At 50.1% G+C, this 20,601-nt stretch overlaps 1 protein-coding gene across 7 annotated transcripts in view; it reads right to left on the bottom strand.

The window, feature by feature from the left end:
- RIPOR3 (RIPOR family member 3) overlaps window positions 1-20,601 on the bottom strand; it is a 105,264-nt gene that overhangs the window by 50,970 nt on the left and 33,693 nt on the right. Inside the window, exon 4 of one of the 7 annotated variants that reach the window (XM_050807438.1) lies at window positions 7,533-7,674. The exons of the other annotated variants lie outside the window; for them this stretch is intronic. The gene's annotated coding sequence lies outside the window, so the exon portion shown is untranslated. The remainder of the gene's footprint in view (window positions 1-7,532; window positions 7,675-20,601) is intronic. 7 annotated transcript variants of the gene reach the window in all.

Below are 20,601 nucleotides of genomic sequence, written 5' to 3'. Positions count from 1 at the left end.
GTTTCTTGTGGTAAAAGAGACAGATCTCCCCCTCGATGATTGGGGATGGGATGGCCAGGCTGAGACCCAGAATCTCAGGAGCCTTCAGCGGACAGTTTCTGACAGGTCCAGTTTGTCACCTGCGACTAAGGGTGACATTCCTGATATTTAAGCACTCGCACAGCAGCAAGTGGAGGCTGGGTGCTGGAGCAGGGTCTTGAAGACCCTGTCCCCTCCCACCATATGTCACCACGCCTGCTGGGGCTGGCATTAACCCTTTAGCTACCGGATTGTGGGCAGGTCTAGGAGGTCCCTGGGGAGGCATCGGGAAGAGAGGAGGGACGCTCGGGGGGCTTAGGGCAGCCCTGGGTAACCAGCACTCTGCAGGCATGAGAGACAGGGCAGAGACCCTGCTGGGCCCCAGGGCACAGCAGGGAGGCACAGAGTCATGCAGTTCCCAAACCTTTGGTGGCAGACAGGACAGCCTCTTCCACTCCGTGTCCCTCGCTGCCTCTCTCTGGCCTGGCACTTAGAACTGATGCCGTTCAGACCTGGCTGGTGCATGCGGGGAGAGGATGCCAGATGCTCCCAGACACTGGGGACTGTCCTGGACCTCCGTCCCCAAGGTGTGGCTGGAGGAAGCAGAGCCCACTCCCGCTAAATCTGTCCTGCTCACTGCTGGCCGAAGCTGCCCTGCGTCTCCTCCCCACTGCCAGCCAGAGGGAACCTGCAATTTCACCTCATTTAGAGGTAAAACATCTAAATTTAACGTCATGGGCTTTCGGGGCTGGGTGGCTTTTATGCCTGAGTCCCTCACTTAGGGCTCTTTTTTATCCACTCAAATGCCAGCCAGGGCTTAGTTTGCTTATAGGAGTTTCCAAAATAGCTCATTTGGTTTCGCATGAAAGGAAATGGCAAAATAGCCCAGGAAGAGGAATGTGAGTTTACACAGAAGACAGACGGGCGCCCGAGGAGGCTTCTCTGGGAACCAGTTTGCCTGTACCAGAGGGGGCCCGAGAAAGTGTGGAGTCCAAGAGTCCAACTCGTTCATTTTACCGATGGCAAGACTAAGCCCAGTATGGTCACACAACTTGCCTGGACCACCCAAAGGCGACTGGAAGAGCCAGAAGGACCCAAACTCCTCCTCCCTGCCAAAGCACGGGCCTCAGCCGGAGCCCCCCTCCAGCCTTTGCCCTGGCTGTGCCTTCTGCCTGGCACACCCCTCCCTTCCCCCAGGACTTCCATATCACTCTCTCCCAGCCTGCAGGCCTCACCACCAAGGCCACCTCCTCAGAGAGGTCCTCGCTGACCCCCTTGGCTAATGTGGCCTTGCCCCTCACCCGTATCCTTCAAAGAACTCACGGTTCTGACTGTCTCATTCATCAGTTAATCAAGTATCCTTCTCAAGAATCTTAGCTCCTGGGGGCAGGGAGTTTTTCTGTCTTTTTAAAAAAAATTTTGGGGCCAGGCACACGCCTGTAATTATGGGCTCATGCCTGTAATCCCAGCACTTTGGGAGGCTGAGGCGGGTGGAACACCTGAGGTCAGGAGTTCGAGATTAGCCTGGCCAACATGGTGAAACCCTGTCTCTACTAAAAATACAAAAATTAGCCGGGTGTGGTGGCGGGCTCCTGTAATCCCGGCTACTCAGGAGGCTGAAGCAGGATAATCGCTTGAACCCAGGAGGTAGAGGTTGCAGTGAGCTGAGATCACACCATGGCACTCCAGCCTGGGCAACAAAGTAAGATTTTGTCTCAAAAAAAAAAAAAAAAAGGAAAGAAAGAAAGAAAATGTAAATATATATAGAGAGATATATTTTATAGAGATGGGTCTTGCTATGTCGCCCAGGCTGGTCTCAAACTCCTGGCCTCAAGCGATCCACATGGTGTGAGCCACCATGCCCGGCCTGCTTGTTTTTAAAGAGTGTATTTAAATGAAAAGAGACAAATTTAAAGGACCCTTGGTTTAAATAGAGCAGGTTGGAACCACCCTCACGGCAGCCCATGGTCCTGGCTCTGCCATCCTCCAGAACCACCTGGAGCCAGGCGGGGACACCCAAGGTGTCTCTCTGCAGAGGACAGCGGCCTGATGGACAGACAGACGATGAGTGCCCTGATTTCTGATTTAGGAGAAGAACAAGCAACTCCTTGGGAAGCCCCAGTGTCCCCTGCGGTCCACTGTCCCAGGACTGCAGGCAGAGGGACGCCTCCTGCCCGCAGACCAGTCAACAGCAGGCACGGGAGTGAGGACCGGCGTCCAGGGAGGCCGCTTCCCTCTGTCTGTCAGTCTGCAGCCCTGGGTCCCAGCCCACTCCACTGGCGTTTCCCCAGATAAAGATGACTCATGAATTTCTGTGAATTATCCAGAGGGTGTTTTAATTCAAATGGCCCCATCACTGCCCCGTCACCACTCCCACCAGCCATGCCAGGGGTCAGGCAGGGGTCACCTTGAAGACAAAGTCTCTCTTTGGGAGAGAAGCCTCTTGAGGCCACTGTGGGGGTGGCTGTGTATCGGGGCGCCAGGTGGGAAGGCAGCTGGGGCCTGCCCAGGCTGGGGAAGAGAGCACGGGGCGTAGGGGGTGAAGGAAGATAAAGATGGGGCCGTGGGAGGGTCGTGGGAGGGTTGTGGGAGGGAGTGGGGGAAGCTGGGCCTCCAAGAAACACAGGCTGACTTGGGGATCCCATCTCAAATGCACCCCACCCTGGTCTCCAGCTGTAGGAGCAGTGATAAGGATGAGGACAGGCAGGAGGGACTGAGATAAGGTGAGAGCAATTGGGGACTGCAGACAGACCCCTGACACTGAGGGAGTGAGGTGACCTGGTCGCTGTTCCAGGCCCAGCAACTTTGTTTGACTATCAAAAACCGGAAACAGGCTGAGTGTGGTGGCTCATGCCTGTAATCCCAGCACTTTGAGAGGCCGAGGTGGATGGATAACTTGACGTCAGGAGTTTGAGACCAGCCTGGTCAACATGTTGAAACCGGATCTCTACTAAAAACACAGAAATTAGCCAGGCATGGTGGCGCATGCCTGTAATCTCAGCTACTCGGGAAGCTGAGACAGGAGAATTGCTTGAACCCAGGAGGCAGAGGTTGCGGTGAGCCAAGATCGTACCACTGCACTCCAGCCTCGGTGACAGAGCGAGACTCCAACACACACACACAAACAAATCCTGAAAACAGCAATAATGCCAGTGGTACCCAACACGGCTACAGGACTTGTGCAGTGCCAGGCATTGCTCAAAGAATTCACTCACTGAATTCCTGGTACCCAGGAAGTCTGGCCTCGAGCCTGTGCTCTGCCCCCACTGAACAGACCCCCTCTTTCTAAATCCTGGACACTGGGCTGGACACACAGCCTGTCACTCACCCCCACAGCTCCCCTGGTGTGGGGCACTGTTATCATTGTATAGACAAGGAGACTGAGGCTCATCGAGATGGAGCCACCTGAAGTGGCAAGTTGGTAGCATTGTGCCTCCAATGACTCACCTAAAACGCCTGCATAAAAAGCCAGGTGCAGTGGCACTCACCTGTAGTCCCAGCTACCTGGGAGGCTGAGCTCAGGAATTTGAGGCCAGTTTGGGCAACACAGTGAGCCAAAAATAAATAAATACAACACAGGTAAAGTGCTTGTGTATAGGCAGTGTGGTGCAGGTGGGTGTATGCCTGACCTGGGGCCCATGAGCGACGAAGGGAAATGCAGTGTGAGGCTCTCCAATCAGAAGCCCTCGCTCTGGAATTGGTTATGGGAGGGTCCCTGGACCTTGGCATGTAATGCTTTGCTGTGGAGGCTGTCCTGTGTGTTCAGCAGTGTCCCCACACCAGGAGCACAGCCCGTGACAGCCTGGCACATCTCCAGACACTGTCACACATCCCTGGGCTAAAGGCATCTCTTTGGATCTGGACTGGAGCATTCATTGACCCATATGGTGGCTTAGGCATAATTTTCCATGGGCAAGATGAGTAGTATTGAAGACACTATGGTATTTGGTTGGCTACAGTATTGCACAGGCACCTTCCCCTCACACGAACAGGTGTGGGACTCTGGCATAACACAGCCTGACACCTACGGAGGGGGCCTGGATCTGCAGCTCCCACAGGGCCTCTGCCACTCCAGCCGTGACACACACACATGCTGTCACCAGCCTAGGATGTGGACAAAGCCTGTAGGTCTGAGACCAAGGACATGAGCTTGGAGGAGCTGGCTGGATCCCTCAGACCTTTGGGGCCCCTTTGCCAGAGCAGAGCCGAGACCTGCCTGAGACCTGCCTTCATTGCAACCCTGGCCTTGCGGCACGGCTGCTCGGGAAGAGAGACCGGGGGAAGGGCTATCTCCCCTTTCCATCCGAAAATAAACAAACGAAAAATGCCCGAGTGTGATGAACACACGCACTGGTCAGGCTCAGCTCCACGTGGGGAGGGTGTAGATTCAAACCCAGGTGGGTTGAACTCCGAAGCGCACCTCGGCCAACCACTGGTCACTGGAGTGAACTGCCCCCAACCCTCTGTCATCTCAGGGACAAAACCCTGCTCCCCTCCACAGGGCTGGACGGCAGAGCAGCTTCCCTCTACAAAACAGTCACAAAAACAAAGACAGACTTCCAGGCCTGCCGCTGCCTGGGAGAACCCTGAGGTTCCTTTTTGGAGTGACCTCTCCATAAGACGCACAGGCCATGCATGGGCCCACGAACATGTGAATTACTTCTAGGATCAGAAGACAAAAAATGATTCTTTAGGTCAAAGAAAATGTGTTATTATATAATAGTAATGTATTCATTGTTACACCAAGTTGTAATATGCACTTCTCCTTTTTTTTTTTTTTTTTTGAGTCAGAGTTTTGCTCTTGTTGCCCAGGCTGGAGTGCAGTGGCGCGATCTCGGCTCACTGCAACCTCTGCCTCCTGGGTTAAAGCGATTTTCCTGCCTCAACCTCCTGAGTAGCTGGGATTACAGGCATGCACCACCATGCTTGGCTAATTTTTTGTATTTTTAGTAGAGACGGAGTTTCTTCATGTTCGTCAGGCTGGTCTTAAACTCCTGACCTCAGGTGATCTGCCCACCTTGGCCTCCCAAAGTACTGGGATTACAGATATGAGCCACCGCCCCCAGCTCACTTCTCCTTTTTTTTTTTTTTTTTTGTGAGAGACAGGGTCTCGCTCTATCATCCAGACTGGAGTGCAGTGGTGGGGTCACAGCTCACTGCAGTCTTGACCTCCTGGGTTCAAGCCATCCTGAGTAGCTGGGACTACAGGTTCGTGCCACTGCACCCGGCTAATTTGGTTTTAATTTGTTTAGAGACAGGGTTTCTCTATGTGGCCCAGGCCGGGGTGCAGTGGTGTGATCATAGCTCACTGCAGCCTCCAGCTCTGGGCTGAAGCGGTCCTCCCACCTCAGCCTCGTGAGTAGCAGGGACTACAGGCGTGAGCCACCACACCCGGCCCTATTTCTTATTGGAAGGGCCCCTGCAGGCCAAGATGCTCGGTGCCCAGGGAAGTAGGATAGCATGACCCTGCCCTTGACCCCTCCCAGCCCTCCTGGGAATCTGTCTCCAGCCACCTCCAGGCCACAGGCTCCCTCCCCATCTCTTCCCCACCCAGGAGCTGTGGTACACAGATCAGCTTAGCGTTTCCCACACTAAACAACTGAAACTGAGGGTTTTATCTCCCACTCTCCTTGCTCCCAGTTCAGCATGGCCACTGGCCTGGCCGAGACAGAGCCGCTGGAAATGCCCGGCCGGACCTCATGCTTGACCTTCAGCATCTTACTTAACCCTCACAATGCAGGGCGGTGGCCTCCACTGGGTCCTGCTCAGCCACTACTCCTAGAAACGGTCTGGGGGGTGAGGGTGGGGCCCCCTGGAGAGCCCGTGGACGTGTGTTTGTGCCATCGCAGTAGTACACCCACCCCCTTCTGCTTCCGCAGAGCCTGGCCAGCTCCTCCCCATTCCAAGGAGAGGCTCCTCCTGCTCCCACTTCCCTCCTTTACATTCGGCTACTACTCTTAGGGGTGGGCCTTTGTTTACTTTGCATTTTCCTGATTCCTAATGAGACTAAGTATATTTCCTTAGGCTTACCGGCTTCCCAATCTCCTCTTCTGGGAATTACCAGTTCCTATTCCTTTGTCCAGTTATCTGCCTTCTTCTTCTTGATTCCTGGGAGCGGCTGATAAATCCTAGATGACCATCCTTTCTCAGTTTTCTCCCAGCCCCTCACCTTTTAATCTTATATTGTTCTGTGTGTGTGTGAGTGAGAGAGAGAGAGAAAGGGGGGGGTGGGGAGAGAGAGAGAGGAGAAAGAGAGAGAGAGTGAGTGAGAGAGAGACACAAGCTTCAAATACTTATGTGGCCAAATCTGTCACGGGTTTTCCTTCTGTGTTTTAGAGTTTGGAAACTGCTTTCTCAGTCTCTAAGATTAAGTTGCTAATCTGTTAACCACTGGTATCTAATTCCCTGGGGGAGAAGCTTGTCTTCCCAGCCAGGCTGCAAAGTCCCCCAGGGCATGGCTCCATCTCCGCCTGAGGAAGGCCTTGGTCAAGATATTCCACTGCTCCTCAGAAATACCCTGAATTTGTCCCCTCCTTCCCACCTCCACCCCTACTCACCAGGACTAATCCCTGCCTCCCCCTTACCCTGTGCCCCACATGAATACCACAGTGATTAAAAAAAAAAAAAAAAAAAAAAATCCATCAGAGGCCAGGCTCGGTGGCTCATGCCTGTAATCCCAGCACTTTGGGAGGCCAAAGTGGGCAGATCACCTGAGGTCAGGAGTTTGAGACCAGCCTGACCAACATGGAGAAATCCCATCTCTACTAAAAATGCAAAATTAGCCAGCCGTGGTGGCACATGCCTGTAATCCCAGCTACTCAGGAGGCTGAGGCAGGAGAATCGCTTGAACCTGGGAGGCGGAAGTTGTGGTGAGCCGAGACTGTGCCATTGCACTCTAGACTGGGCAACAAGAGCGAAACTCCGTCTCAAAAAAAAAAAAAAACCAAAAAGAAAAGTAAAATGTCCATCAGATCTGGATGCAGCGGCTCAAGCCTGTAATCTCAGCATTTTTTTTTTTTTTTTTTTTTTTTTTTTTGAGATGGAGTCTCGCTCTGTCCGCCAGGCAGAAGTGCAGTGGCCGGATCTTGGCTCACTGCAACGTTTGCCTCCAGGCTCAAGTGATTCTCTCACCTCAGCCTCCTGAGTAGCTGGGACTACAAGTGCGCACCACTACACCTGGCTAATTTTTGTATTTTTTTTTTAGTAGAGTTGGGGTTTCACCATCTTGGTCAGGCTGGTCTAAAACTCCTGACCTCAAGTGATCCTCCCGCCGTGGCCTCCCAAAGTGTGGGGATTACATCCGTGAGCCACCATGTCTGGCCAAATCCCACCACTTTGGGAGGCCGAGGTGGGAAGACCGCTTAAAGCCAGGAGTTTGAGACCAGCCTGGGCAACATAGAGAGAAGTAAAAAAAAAATTGGGCACATGTTCTCAGGAGCCCCTGAGGCTATGTCCTGGGCCATGGTCACTCATAAGTAAAATTTTTAAATTAAAACTAAATTTTTACAAATTACCTGGGCATGGTGGTACGTGCTTGTAGTCCCAGCTACTTGGGAGGCTAAGGCAGCAGGATTTCTTGAGCCCAGGAGTTCAAGGTTGCAGTGAGCTAGGATTGTGCCACTGCACTCCAGCCTGGGCAACAGAGTGAGACCACATCTGTAAAAAAAATTTTAAAATAAACAAAAAATTTAAAAGTCCATTAGTTTGTCACTATATTGCCCAGGCTGGTTTGGAACTCCTGGCTTCATGTAATCCTCCCACTGCAGCCTCCCAAAGCGCTGGGATGACAGGCATGAGCCACTGCACCTGACCCCAACCAAAAATTCTTAAGGCACATTTTTGACACTAAAAACATAGTATTTTATAACTGCTAAAATAGATATATTAATTCTAGGCTTTTCTTGTGCACAGAAACAAATTACCACTTTAGTTGCTCAAGGAGAACATGCATACATGTTAAATGCATTAATTTGTTTAATATAAACATGTAATACTTTTTATGACCTGGATTGGTACATCTTTCTCTTCTTTTCTTCTTCTTCTTTTTTTTTTTGGCAAGATCTGGCCCTATCATCAGGCTGGAGTGCAGTGGTACAATCTTGGCTCATTGCTACCTCTGCCTCCTGAGCTCAAGCAATCCTCCCACCTCAGTCTCCTGAGTAGCTGGGACTACAGGCATGTGCCACCATGCCCAGCTAATTTCTGTTTTGGTTTTTTTGTTTGCTTTTTTTTTCTTTCTTCTTCTTTTTTTTTTTTTTTTTTTTGTAGAGATGGGGTGTCACCATGTTGCCCAGACTACTGTCAAACTCCTGGGCTCAAGTGATCCTCAACCTCAACCTCCCTAAGTGTTGGGATTCCAGGTGTGAGCCACGGCACCCAGCCACCCAGCCCTTTTTTTTTTTTTTTTTTTTTTTGAGACGAAGTTTCTCTCTTGTCACCCACGCTGGAGCGCAGGGGCGCAATATCGGCTCATTGCAACCTCCACCTCCATGGTTCAAGCAATTCCCCTGCCTCAGCCTCCTGAGTAGCTAGGATTACAAGTACACGCCACCAAGCCCAGCTAATTTTTTTGTATTTTTAGTAGAGACAGGGTTTCACCATGTTGACCAGACTGGTCTCGAACTCCTGACCTCAGGCAATCCGCCTGCCTCAGCCTGCCAAAGTGCTGGGATTACGGGCATGAGCCACCGCGCCCTGCCCCTATTTCTTATTATAAAGTAGTTTACAAAAAAAATTCCAGCAGCCAGCTCCAGAGAGGCCTTGCTCTGTGGTGTCTAAGGATGGAACCCAGGCAGGGACGGCCAAAAGCTCGCTGCCCACTGCCCAGGAAGGCAAGAGCACCATTGTGTCCCGTTCTACCCCTCAAAAAAAAAACCACAGTCAGATCATATCATAGTCAGGACAAAGCCTGTTCGTAATCCATCCTGTGTCTGTGGATCCTCCACAGGCCTGTAAGGCAGCAGCGGGAGATGCGGCCTCTCCCACTCCACCCAACACGTAGCCAGGGCGAGGTGGGGCCAGGGGAAACGCTGACATTCCAAGGCATCTGAGTGGTAAGAGGTGAGCGGGTGAGGTGAATGGGGACTACGTTAGAAGGACTCTGTAGGTGGGTGAGATGCTAGGGCCATAGCCTAAGGGCACTGGGAACCCTGTAGGCATGGGCAGTTCAAGCCCATCCCTGCTCCCTCCAGCTGCTGTCCATCCCTGCCACACCTGACCATTTGCCCAACCTAGATCCTTCCTGTCTTGCATTTCCTCAAGCATCCAGAGCCCAGGACTGCTGAGTCAGCCCTCTGGAATGCCCGCAACTCCCCACACGCCAGCCGGCCTTGGGACTCCCGCACAGCCACGTGAGCCAGTGGAGCCGGGTCTGTTTGCTAGTGGAGGCTGTTAACAGCACGGGAAGTGGTCAAGGGTTCAACAAGAGATGAGCCATCTGGTCCTCCAGAGGTAAACAATTTACAAGAGACACATCAAGCCGGCATGCTGTTCTAGTTTTTCTTTTGACAGTGAAATACGCAGTTTCTTTTTCATCCTGGTGCCGATTGGAGAGGGAGACTGTCCCAGGCACTCTGACCCCAGCTGAAGTGCCTCCCTGGGGCAGGATCGTGTCTAGGTAGGGAGGCAGGAAAAGTCAGATTTTCTTTCACATCTTTGTTCCATTCCCAGGACTGAGCAACTTCATGTATTTATGTATTTATTTATAGACAGGGTCTCACTATGTCGCCCAGGCTGGAGTGCAGTGGTGCAGTCACAGCTCACTGCAACCTCAACTTCCTGGGCTCTAGTGATCCTCCTGCCTCAGCCTCCTGAGTAGCTGGGACTATAGGTGTGCACCACCATGCCAGAAGATTTTTGTATTTTTGGTTAGAGATAGGGTTTTGCTGCGATGTTGCCCAGTCTGGTCTCAAACTCCTGAGCTCAAGTGATTCACCCTCCTGGGCCTCCTGAAGTGCTGGAATTACAGGTGGGAGCCACCATGTCTGACCTGGGACTAAGTGAATCAGATGGTTAAACCTACATCCTGAGGAGAGTGGATTTCCTCCCAAAGGAACAGACTTATTTTCTAGAACCCAAAGCCTTGAATTTCAAGAACCTTCAGCTTTAAATCCATTTCCTGTTGGAAGCAGACCCCTCCTGGTCTTCCCAGGTATTGCAACCCTGCTCTACTAGCCACTATAAATGCCCACACAAAAGGAAGAGGGGCTCCATTCCTGATGCTCAGAGTGGAGTCAGTAGATTCTCAAGCATGTGAGATATGTATGTGGCCTGACAGCCTGAAATAAACAGCTTGTGCTGGGATTGTAATTCTAGAATTTCCAAAAGTGTTGCAAAACATTCCAGGCAGACACTAGAGTTTGTGTGCTACAAGTTGTTTATTAATTAATTTCTACTTTGCCAAACATTCTTACTTGGGTCTACTGGGAGATGATTTTGTTGGGAATGCATCTCCAATTTTGTAATGAAGATCACCAGGGAAAGAAGGCTTGCTTCACAGGGGCTCACATTACAGGAAATGTGGCTAGCATAGGTAGTTCCCATAAGGAAAAGGATAGTACTAAGTTTTGAGCTCATGTGAAAAAGAAAAGGGGACCGGGTGCAGTGACTCACGCCTGTAATCAACACTTTGGGAGGCTGAGGCAGGCAGATCACCTGAGGTCAGGAGTTTGAGACCAGCTTGGCCAACATGGCAAAACCCTGTCTCTACTAAAAATACAAAAATTAGCCGGGCATGGTGGTGGGCGCCTGTAATCCCAGCTACTTGGGAGGCTGAGGCAGGAGAATCACTTGAACTGGGGAGGCAGAGGTGAGATCACACCACTGTACTCCAGCCTGGGCGACAAGAGCAAAACTCCATCTCAAAAGGAAAAAAAGAAAAGTGACATCTAGGGACTAGGATTTTGGGACTCTTTACAGACATGCCAATAACCTGTGAGATACACAACCACACACTGACACAGAGGTGAGCAGAGGCCATGGAGTCAACACAAGTTCAAGTCTAGCCTTTGCCTCATTCTCACTATGTGATCTTGGACAAGTCACTTATCCTCTTTGAGCCTCCAGGTCCTCATCTATACATAGGAAGCCACTGCATTATCTTACAGTCATTTTCAATTGCGAGGACTTGCTCTTTTTCTCTTTATTAAAAGGAAAACACAAAATACAATGTATAGCTTATCTTACCACTTTGTGCTGCTAAGGTTAAAATCCAGGGTAGTGGCCGGGTACCGTGGCTCACACCTGTAATCCCAGCACTTTGGGAGGCTAAGGCGGGTGGATCACCTGAGGTCAGGAGTTTTAGACCAGTCTCACTAACATGGAGAAACCCCCATCTCTACTAAAAATATAAAAATTAGCTGGGCGTGGTGGTGGGCATCTGTAATCCCAGCTACTCTGGAGGCTGAGGTAGGAGAATTGCCTGAACCTGGAAGGCAGAGGTTACAGTGAGCTGAGATTATGCCACTGCACTCCAGCCTGGGTGACAATAGCAAAACTCCATCTCAATAAATAAATAAATAAATAAATAAATAAATAATTCAGAGTACTCTATGGTTTCCTGGGGCTGTTGTAAAAAAAAAAAAAAAAAAAAAAAGCTACAAACTGGGTGGCTTAAAACAAGGGAAACTTATTGTCTTCGAGTTCTGGAGGTTAGAAGTCTAAATCAAGGTGTTGGCAGGGCCATGCTCCCTCTAAAGCAGCGGTCCCCAACCTTTTTGGCACCAGGGACAAGTTTTGTGGAAGACAATTTTTCCACCGACCAGGGTGGGGGTTGGGTGGGTGGTTTTGGGGTGATTCAAGTGCATTACACTCATTGTGCCCTTTATTTCTACTACTACATTGTAATATATAATTAAATAATCATACAACTCACATTCCCTAATGTGGAATCAGTGGGAGCCTAAGCTTGTTTTCCTGCAACTAGACGTTCCCATCTGGGGGTGATGGGAGACAGTGATAGATGATCAGGCATTAGATTCTCATAAGGAGCATGCAGCCAAGATCCCTCGCATGCATAGCTCATAACAGGGTTTGTGCTCCTTTGAGAATCGAATGCCTCCACTGATCTGACAGGAGGTAATGCAAGCGATGGGGAGTGGTTCTAAATACAGATGAAGCTTCGCTCACCTGCCTGCTGCTAACCTCCTGCTCTGTGGCCCAGTTCCTAAGAGGCCATGGACGAGTACAAGTCCATGGCCCAGGGGCTGGGGACTCCTGCTCTAAAGGATCTAGGAAAGAATCCTTCCTTGCCTCTTCTGAGCTCCCCGTGATGGCCACCAATCCTTGACATTTCTGGTCTTGTAACTGCATGATGCCAGTCTCTGCTTCTGTTGTCCCATGGTACTTCCCAGTGTCTCTGTCTTCACAGGTCTTCCCTCTTCTTATAAGGATATGATGTTATTGAATCAGGGGCAGGGCACGGTGGCTCATGCCTATAATCCCAGCACTTTGGGAGGCCGAGGTGGGCAAATCACCTGAGGTTAGGAGTTGGAGACGAGCCTGGCCAACATGGCAAAACCCCGTCTCTACTAAAAATACAAAAATTAGCCAGGTGTGGTGGTGGGTGCCTGTAATCCCAGCTACTCAGGAGGCTGAAGCAGGAGAATCGCTCGAACCCAGGAGGTAGAGGTTGCAGTGGGCTGAGATCATGCCACTGCACTCCAGCCTGGCTACAGAGCAAGCCGACTGAAAAAAAAAAAATATATATATATATATATAGGCCCCCAGGAAGGATGCCTGGCACACTCAGAGGTGGGACAATGGTGACAGTCCTGACACTTTCCCCTCTGGAGAGCATGGACCCTTGGTCTTGGCCATACAGCCAAGCCTGGCCCAGCCTGCCTGTGCCCCCCACTCCCAGGGACTGGGCGCTTCCTGCCCAGGAGCTATCCTGATTCTGCAGCCCTTGGGCTTTATTGCTTTTCCTGCTTAATGAGGTGAGGTTGCTCGCCCACAGGCAATTCCTGTAAAAGCCATTTGGATGACCCAATGGGGTGAGTTTACAGGGAAGTGCTCCCCGAGGGCTAGGCTGGCTGGAAGCAGATACTTTGCCCCCTTCCAAGGATGGTAATGAGGTTTGAGGCTTCCAGTGGGGGCAGGGAATGCTCTGGGCGCCAAAAGCCCTGGCCTGGGGTCAAAAGATCTGGGCTCCAGGCCCAGCCAGGCTAGCTAGGCAGTCTCCTGTCTGAGCAGTACTCGCCCCATGGGTGAAATGGGGATACAGGCACATATGTTACAGCCTGCAGTCTGTGTGTAACAGAGAACCATAAGCCGGCGGGTGGGGGTTGGGGGTTATTTCTCATGGTTCTGGAGGCAAGGAGTTGGAGATCAGGATGACCGCATAGTCAGGTTCTGGTGAGGGCCCTCTTCCAGGTTGCAGACTATGGTCCTCTCATTTCATCCCCACTTGGAGGGAAAAGGCAAGAGAACACTCTGGAACCTCTGCTATAAGAGCACTAGTTGGCCGGGCGTGGTGGCTCAAGCCTGTAATCCCAGCACTTTGGGAGGCCGAGACGGGCGGATCACGAGGTCAGGAGATCCAGACCATCCTGGCTGAGACGGTGAAACCCCGTCTCTACTAAAAAATACAAAAAATTAGCCGGGCGAGGTGGCAGGCGCCTGTAGTCCCAGCTACTCGGGAGGCTGAGGCAGGAGAATGGCATAAACCCGGGAGGCGGAGCTTGCGGTGAGCTGAGATCCGGCCACTGCACTCCAGCCTGGGTGACAGAGCGAGACTCCATCTCAAAAAAAAAAAAAAAAAAAAAAAGCACTAACCCCATTAATTCCATTCACGAGGCCTCCACCTTCGAGATCTATTCACCTCCCAAAGGCCCCACCTCCTAATCACAGTACATGGGGGTTTGGGTTCAACATAGGAATTTTTTTTTTTTTTTTTGAGATAGTGTCTCACACAGTGTCGCCAGGCTGCAGTGCAGTGGCACAATCTCTGCTCACTGCAACCTCCACATCCCGGGCTCAAACAATCCTCCCATCTCAGCCTCCTGAGTAGCTGGGACCACAGGCATGCACCACCACACCCGGCTAACTTTTTGTACTTTTAGTAGAGAAGAGATTTCACCAAGTTGCTCAGGTTGATCTTGAACTCATGGGCTTAAGCAATTTGCCCACTTTGGCCTCCCAAAGTGTTGGGATTACAGGTGTGAGCCACCATGTCCAACCTCAACATATGAATTTCAGAATGACCCATTCAGTCCATCACAGCCTCCTGCAGGATTACAGATGTAGAATGAGTCTGTAATCCACAAAGTTCTAAGCAAAAGAAAAGAAGTACTAATATCACTATTGCTATTGCTATTGTTATTATCAGCACCCAAGACCTTCCCCAGTCCCTGTGAGTGGCATATTAAGATGATTCCAAAGACACTCTACTTCTCTAAGCCCATAATATTCACAGGTTCCACCCCTTTGATTGTGGGCAGAACCTGGGAATATTATGATCTGACTGCCATGGTTACCGTATATGACAAAAGGGGGATTAGCCTGGGTGGGCCGGACCTAATTAGAGAGCCCTCAAATAGGACTGGCTTTTTTTTTTTTTTTTTTTTTTTTTTGAGACTGACTCTCGCTCTGTGGCCTAGACTGGAGTGCAGTGGCATGATCTCGGCTCACTGCAACCTCCGCCTCCCGGGTTCAGGCGATTCTCCTGCCTCAGCCTCCTATAATACTGGCTCTTACTGGCCAAGGAGGTCCAAAGTATGAGAGGGATTCAGCGTGAGAGAGATTTTCCATTGCAGGCTTTGGAGATGAAGGTGGCCACATGGTGGGGAATACGGGAGGCCTCTAGAAGCTGAAAGGAGCCCCCCAGTGACAGCTAGCAAGGAAATGGGGACCTCAGTCCTATGGCCCCACGGAACTGAATGACCTTGGAAGGGGATTTGTCCCCAGATCCTCCAGACAAGAACTCAACCTGACCAACATCTTGCATTTCAGCCTTGTGATGAGCAGACTCTGGACCAACACAGCTGTGAGCTCATACACGGATATTGTTTTAAGCTGCTAGGTCTGGGATCATTTGTTACACAGCCATAGAAAACCAATACACCCTCTGTCAAGGAAGCCTGAAAATGGAAGGCTCCTACTCAATCTACCCTCCCAGTATAGTCTAGTGGTTAGAGACAAAGGCTCTGGAGTCAGACGGAATGATGCTCAAATCTTGGCAATTCCATCCACTGGCTGTGGAACGCTGTCCACACTCCCTTGCTCACCTCTTATATCCTCGGTTTCCTCCTCTGTGAAAGAGCAGTGGAAATAAAATGCACGGAAATCATCAGAGCAGGGTATGCGTCGTAAGGACACATAGTAATAGCTCAAGAAACACTGTATATGTTAAATATTAGAAACCAGCTGAGAACTAACACCAATGCACCAGTGTTCTTCAATGAACTGCCCACACACCAAAGAAGATAGGGAGGAGCCCAGATCTGCTGCTCTGGGAGCTACAGGCCAATTAGGGAATCAGGAACCTGAACAGAAAATCACAACTTTGGGGAAAGTAGATGGTACATGCGTTATGTTCTTGCGGATACGGCGGGGCAAAGACAAAACCTTATGTCTTTGAACTCCCCCTTGGAGTCCGGCATAGGCCTGAGTGGAGCTCCCTCCTCAAGATTCCCTTTGCATTGGCTTCCCTGAGGAAGGATTTGTATTTAGAGTTCTGCTGTAGAACCTCTTTCTCTTGGTCTAAAATGAAGCCTGAGACCAAGGCCTTACACTGTTAAGGGAGGAGGTGACCCTGGGCCCAGGAAGAGGGTGGGTCCAGTCTCCCAGTTCTGTCCCTGGCATGTACTCTCCCCAGCCCTATCCCACTCCCAAATCCTCCCAGGTTCCAAACCCTGAGGCCCCACTGACTGTCCCTCAAGAAATCACCGAGGCTGGGCACGGTGGCTCATACCTATAATCCCAGCACTTTGGGAGGCTGGGGCAGGTGGATCACTTGAGGCCAGGAGTTCAAGACCAGCCTGGCCAACATGGTGAAACCCCATCCCTACTGAAAATACACAAATTAGCCAGGCATGGTGGCAGGCGCCTGTAATCCTAGCTACTCGGGAGACTGAGACAGGAGAATCGCTTGAGCCTGGGAGGTGGAGGTTGCAGTGAGCCAAGATTGCACAACAGCACTCCAGCCTGGGTGACAGAGATTCTGTCTAAAAAATAAAATAAAATAAAGAAAAGAAAAGGAAAGAAAAAAGAAATCGCCGAGCCCTCTCTATACCCATAAGCACAGCCTTGACCGAAGTCCTGACGACTGGGCATGCAGCTCAAATCCCCAGGGAGATACCACTATACACACACACACACACACACACACACACACACACACACACTAGGGTGGCCATCATCCAAAAGACAGACCACAGCAAGCGCTGGAGAGGATGTGGGGCAACTAAAACCCTGGTACACTGCTGGTGACAAGTAAGAGCACACAGCTGGTTTGGAAAACAGCTTGGCAGTTCCTCAAATGGTTAAGTATGAAATTAAGCAAATGGTTACATGTAAATACGACCCAGCAATTCCACTCCTAAGTATACATCCAAGAGCAATGTCAACATATGTCCACGCAAAACCTGTACACAGACATTCAGAGCATCGTTATTCATAGTAGCCAAGAAGTAAAAACAGCTCAAATGTTTATGAGCTGATGAGTGGGTAAACAAAATGTGGGACAGTCATACAAAGGGACACGATAGGGCCATATAAAAGAGACCAAGCCCTGATGCAGGCTGCGAGACAGATGAACCTTGAAAACGGTACGCTAAGTGAAAGAGGCAGACACAGCAGGCCACAGAAGGTATGGCTCCGCTGACATCCAAGTCCAGAGCAGGCAAATCCAGAGAGACAGAAAGTGGATCAGTCATTGCCAGAAGTTGGGGGAGGGGAGAATGGGAGTCATTACTAATAGGTATGGGGTTTCTTTTTGGGGTAAAACTGCTAGTGGTGATGGTTGCACAGCTTTGTGAATATGCCAAAAAACAAAACCAAAACAAAAAAAAAAAAACCCCACTAAATTCTATACTTTTTTTTTTTTTTTTTTTTTTTTGAGACAGTCTCCCTCTATTACTCAGGCTGGAGTGCAGTGGCACGATCTTGGCTCACTGCAACCTCTGCCTCCTGGGTTCAAGCAATTTTCCTGCCTCAGCCTCCTGGGATTACAGGCATATGCCACCACACTTGGCTTTTTTTTTTTTTTTTTTTTTTTTTTTTTTTTTTTTTTTTTTTTGAGACGGGGTCTCCCTCTGTTGTCCAGGCTAGAGTGCAGTGATGCCATCTTGGCTCACTGAAACATCTGCCTCCCGGGTTTAAGCAATTCTCCCACCTCAGCCTCCCAAGTAGGTGGGACTACAGGCATGCACCACCACACTCGGCTACTTTTTGTATTTTTTTTGTAGAGACAGGGTTTTGCCATGTTGCCCAGACTGGTCTCAAACTCCTAGAGTCAAGCAATCCACCCGCCTGGGGTATTTCTCATTGGCATAATCAGCACTGAAAGATCATTGAAAAGGGACTTGCGTGATCCAGGGGTCACTGTTATTTAATGCGCTCCCCTCATCTCCTGCAGGTTGTGACTTCAATATACCCTCTCATGGAGCCTTTCCTGGCCCCTCATCTGTAAGTGTGACCACCGAGCCCCCTATCTCCCAATTCCCTTTTCCTGCTTTATTTTTCTCTTTAGCGTTTAATACCATCTGACATTCCATACATTACCTTGTCCTTGTCTGATGTCTGTCATCCCAACTAGAAGTGCTAGGAGGCAAGTACTAGGAAGCACAGTTTTTTCTCTTTTTAGATGAAATTTTGCTCTTGTCGCCCAGGCTGGGGTACAGTGGCGCGATCTCGGCTCACTGCAACCTCCATCTCCCGGGTTCAATTGATTCTCCTGCCTCAGCTTCCCAAGTAGCTGGGACTACAGGTGCCCGCCATCACGCCCGGCTAATTTTTGTATTTTTAGTAGAGACGGGGTTTCACTCTGTTGGCCAGGCTGGTCTCGAACTCCTGACCTCATGACCCACCCAGGAGGTAGGGTTTTTGTCTGCGTGGTTCACTACTAAGTCCTCAGCACTAGGAGGAGACGACCTAACATATAGGAGGCACTCAGCAAATTTCCATGAACGAATGAATGGAGGGATAGATGAATGAATGAATCTGTATCTCCAGTGGCTTTGTCCTCTCTTATATCAGCTTTGTTCCACATCTTACACTTAGGAGGTGATTCAATTAAACATTGCTTTGTTTTTGCATGTTTGGCAGTTTTTGTTTGTTTGTTTTGAGACAGCATCTCAATCTTTCCCCTAGGTTGGTATGCAATGGCGCCAGCACCACTCACTGCAGCCTCAACTTCCCAAACTCAGGTGATTCTCCCACCTCAACTCCCCGAGTAGCTGGGACTACAGGCATGCACCACCACACCAGCTACTTTTTGGATTTTTAGTAGAGATGGGGTTTCGCTGTGTTGCCAAGTCGGGTCTCAAAATCCTGGCCTCAAGCCATCCATTCGCCCAACTCGGCCCCCTAAAGTGCTGGGATTATGGGCATGAGCCACTGCACCCAGCCAACCATTGTAAATGAACCAATCAATGAATTTCTCCCTGGGTAGTGAAGCTCCCGCTTTTTGAGGTAACCCAGACTTTCCATTTGTATGTTTCCTGAGTCCCTGACTGTACATTCTTCCTGCATATTGTCTCCAGGACTAAGAGAATGGAGCCTTTTGCCAAGAAGAGGTTGAGTTCTCAGGCCTCCAGTTTAGATTAAATAGTGGTTTTACAGGGGAAAAAAAAGTGAGAAACCCCCAGAAGTTGTGGGGAGCTGAGGGAGTGGGAAGAGGGTTCCCCAGGGACAAACTCCTCCTTGCCCCCCTGCCCAGTGCCCCAGGGCACACTGCCCAGTGGGTGAAAGCAGCCAGACACACGGGCTCACTGCAGTTAGCAAGCAAACCTAAGTGTATCAAGATGGGCCCGCTGACGCCAGCTGCTCTGAGTGGATCTGGAATGAATTGGGGGGTTGTTAAGATCGCCGACTTAAGCCTCTTCTCACAGGAAAAATATTTATTTCACTGAGCTCTGCTTTTTGGAAAGCTGCGCCTGTAACAGTCTGCATCGATCTAGCAGAGTTTTGGCTACTGCTGGGTTTTGTCTCCCTCCTGTCTCAGTTGGCGTGGGCTCTGTGTGTGTGTGTGTGTGTGTGTGTGTGTGTCCACAGCACACCCTCCCATTATTAAGTAATCAGCCAAAAGACTCAGCCAGGACACTCTGCTCTTCTTTAACCAGAAAAAAGATGAACACGAACTGAGTTCGTGGCATGAGGCACGAGACCTTCATGTTTTATCTTCAAAGATGCCTGCTTGAAACTAGCAATTCTTTCTTTCTTTCCCTTTTTATCTAGTAAATTGCTCCCTCTACCTCCTCCCAGTTTGGGAAAAAAATACAGACAACTATGAAGAAGAAAGTAAAAATCACTCCTATGGTTAGATTAGGGTTGACTGCAGAATTGTTCTTTCCTTTTTGAGACGGAGTCTCACTGTTGCCCAGGCTGGAGTGCAGTAGTGTGATCTCGGCTCACTGCAACCTCTGCCTCCTGGGTTCAAGCGATTCTCCTGCCTCAGCCTCCTGAGCAGCTGGGACTATAGGCCCACATCACCATGCCCGGCTAATTTTTGTATTTTTAGTAGAGACAGGGTTTCACCATGTTGGCCAGGCTGTCCCCTTCTTTCATACTCTTTGGAGTTGAAGGGCCTGGGTTTGAATCCTAGCTCTGCTATTTGCTGGCTGTGTAACCCTGAGAATCATGTTACCACTTGGAACCTCTGTTTCCTCATCTGTAAAATGGTGTAACAATAGTACCTACCTCTTTGATTGTTGGGAGGAGTAAACAAGAGAAAGTATATATAGAGCTTAGTGAAGGTTCAGCAACAGTAAATGCAAACAGTACCTATTTTATAGGAGAAATATATACAATATTTATCTCTTTTTCATAAAACAATATAGTGTATACAGTTTCCTGTTTCATTGCCTCATTTTAGAGGCAGAGTCTTGCTGTGTTGCCCAGGTGGGCCTCAAACTCCTGTCTGTGTTCAAATGATCCTCCTGCCTCAGCCTCCTGAGTAGCTGGGATTACAGGCATCCGCCACCACACCCGGCTAATTTTTGTACTTTTAGTAGAGACGCGGTTTCACCACATTGGTCAGGCTGGTCTCAAACTCCTGACCTCGTGATCCACCCACCTTGGCCTTCCAAAGTGCTGGGATTACAAGGCGTGAGCCACCGCGCCCAGTCAACTCGTAAGCATTTCTTTTTTTTTGAGACGGAATCTCGCTCTGTTGCCCAGGCTGGAGTGCAGTAGCGTGATCTCGGCTCACTGCAAGCTCCGCCTCCCGGGTTCACACCATTCTCCTGCCTCAGCCTCCCGAGTAGCTGGGACTACAGGCGCTCACCAGCAAACCTGGTTAATTTTTTCTATTTTTTAGTAGAGACAGGGTTTCACCGTGTTAGCCAGGATGGTCTCGATCTCCTGACCTCGTGATCCGCCCGCCTTGGCCTCTCAAAGTGCTGGGATTACAGGCATGAGCCACCG

Source organism: Macaca thibetana, chromosome 10 (assembly GCF_024542745.1).
Source record: "Macaca thibetana thibetana isolate TM-01 chromosome 10, ASM2454274v1, whole genome shotgun sequence".
Lineage (NCBI taxonomy): Eukaryota > Metazoa > Chordata > Mammalia > Primates > Cercopithecidae > Macaca > Macaca thibetana.
This window is presented reverse-complemented; position numbering and strand designations above follow the sequence as displayed.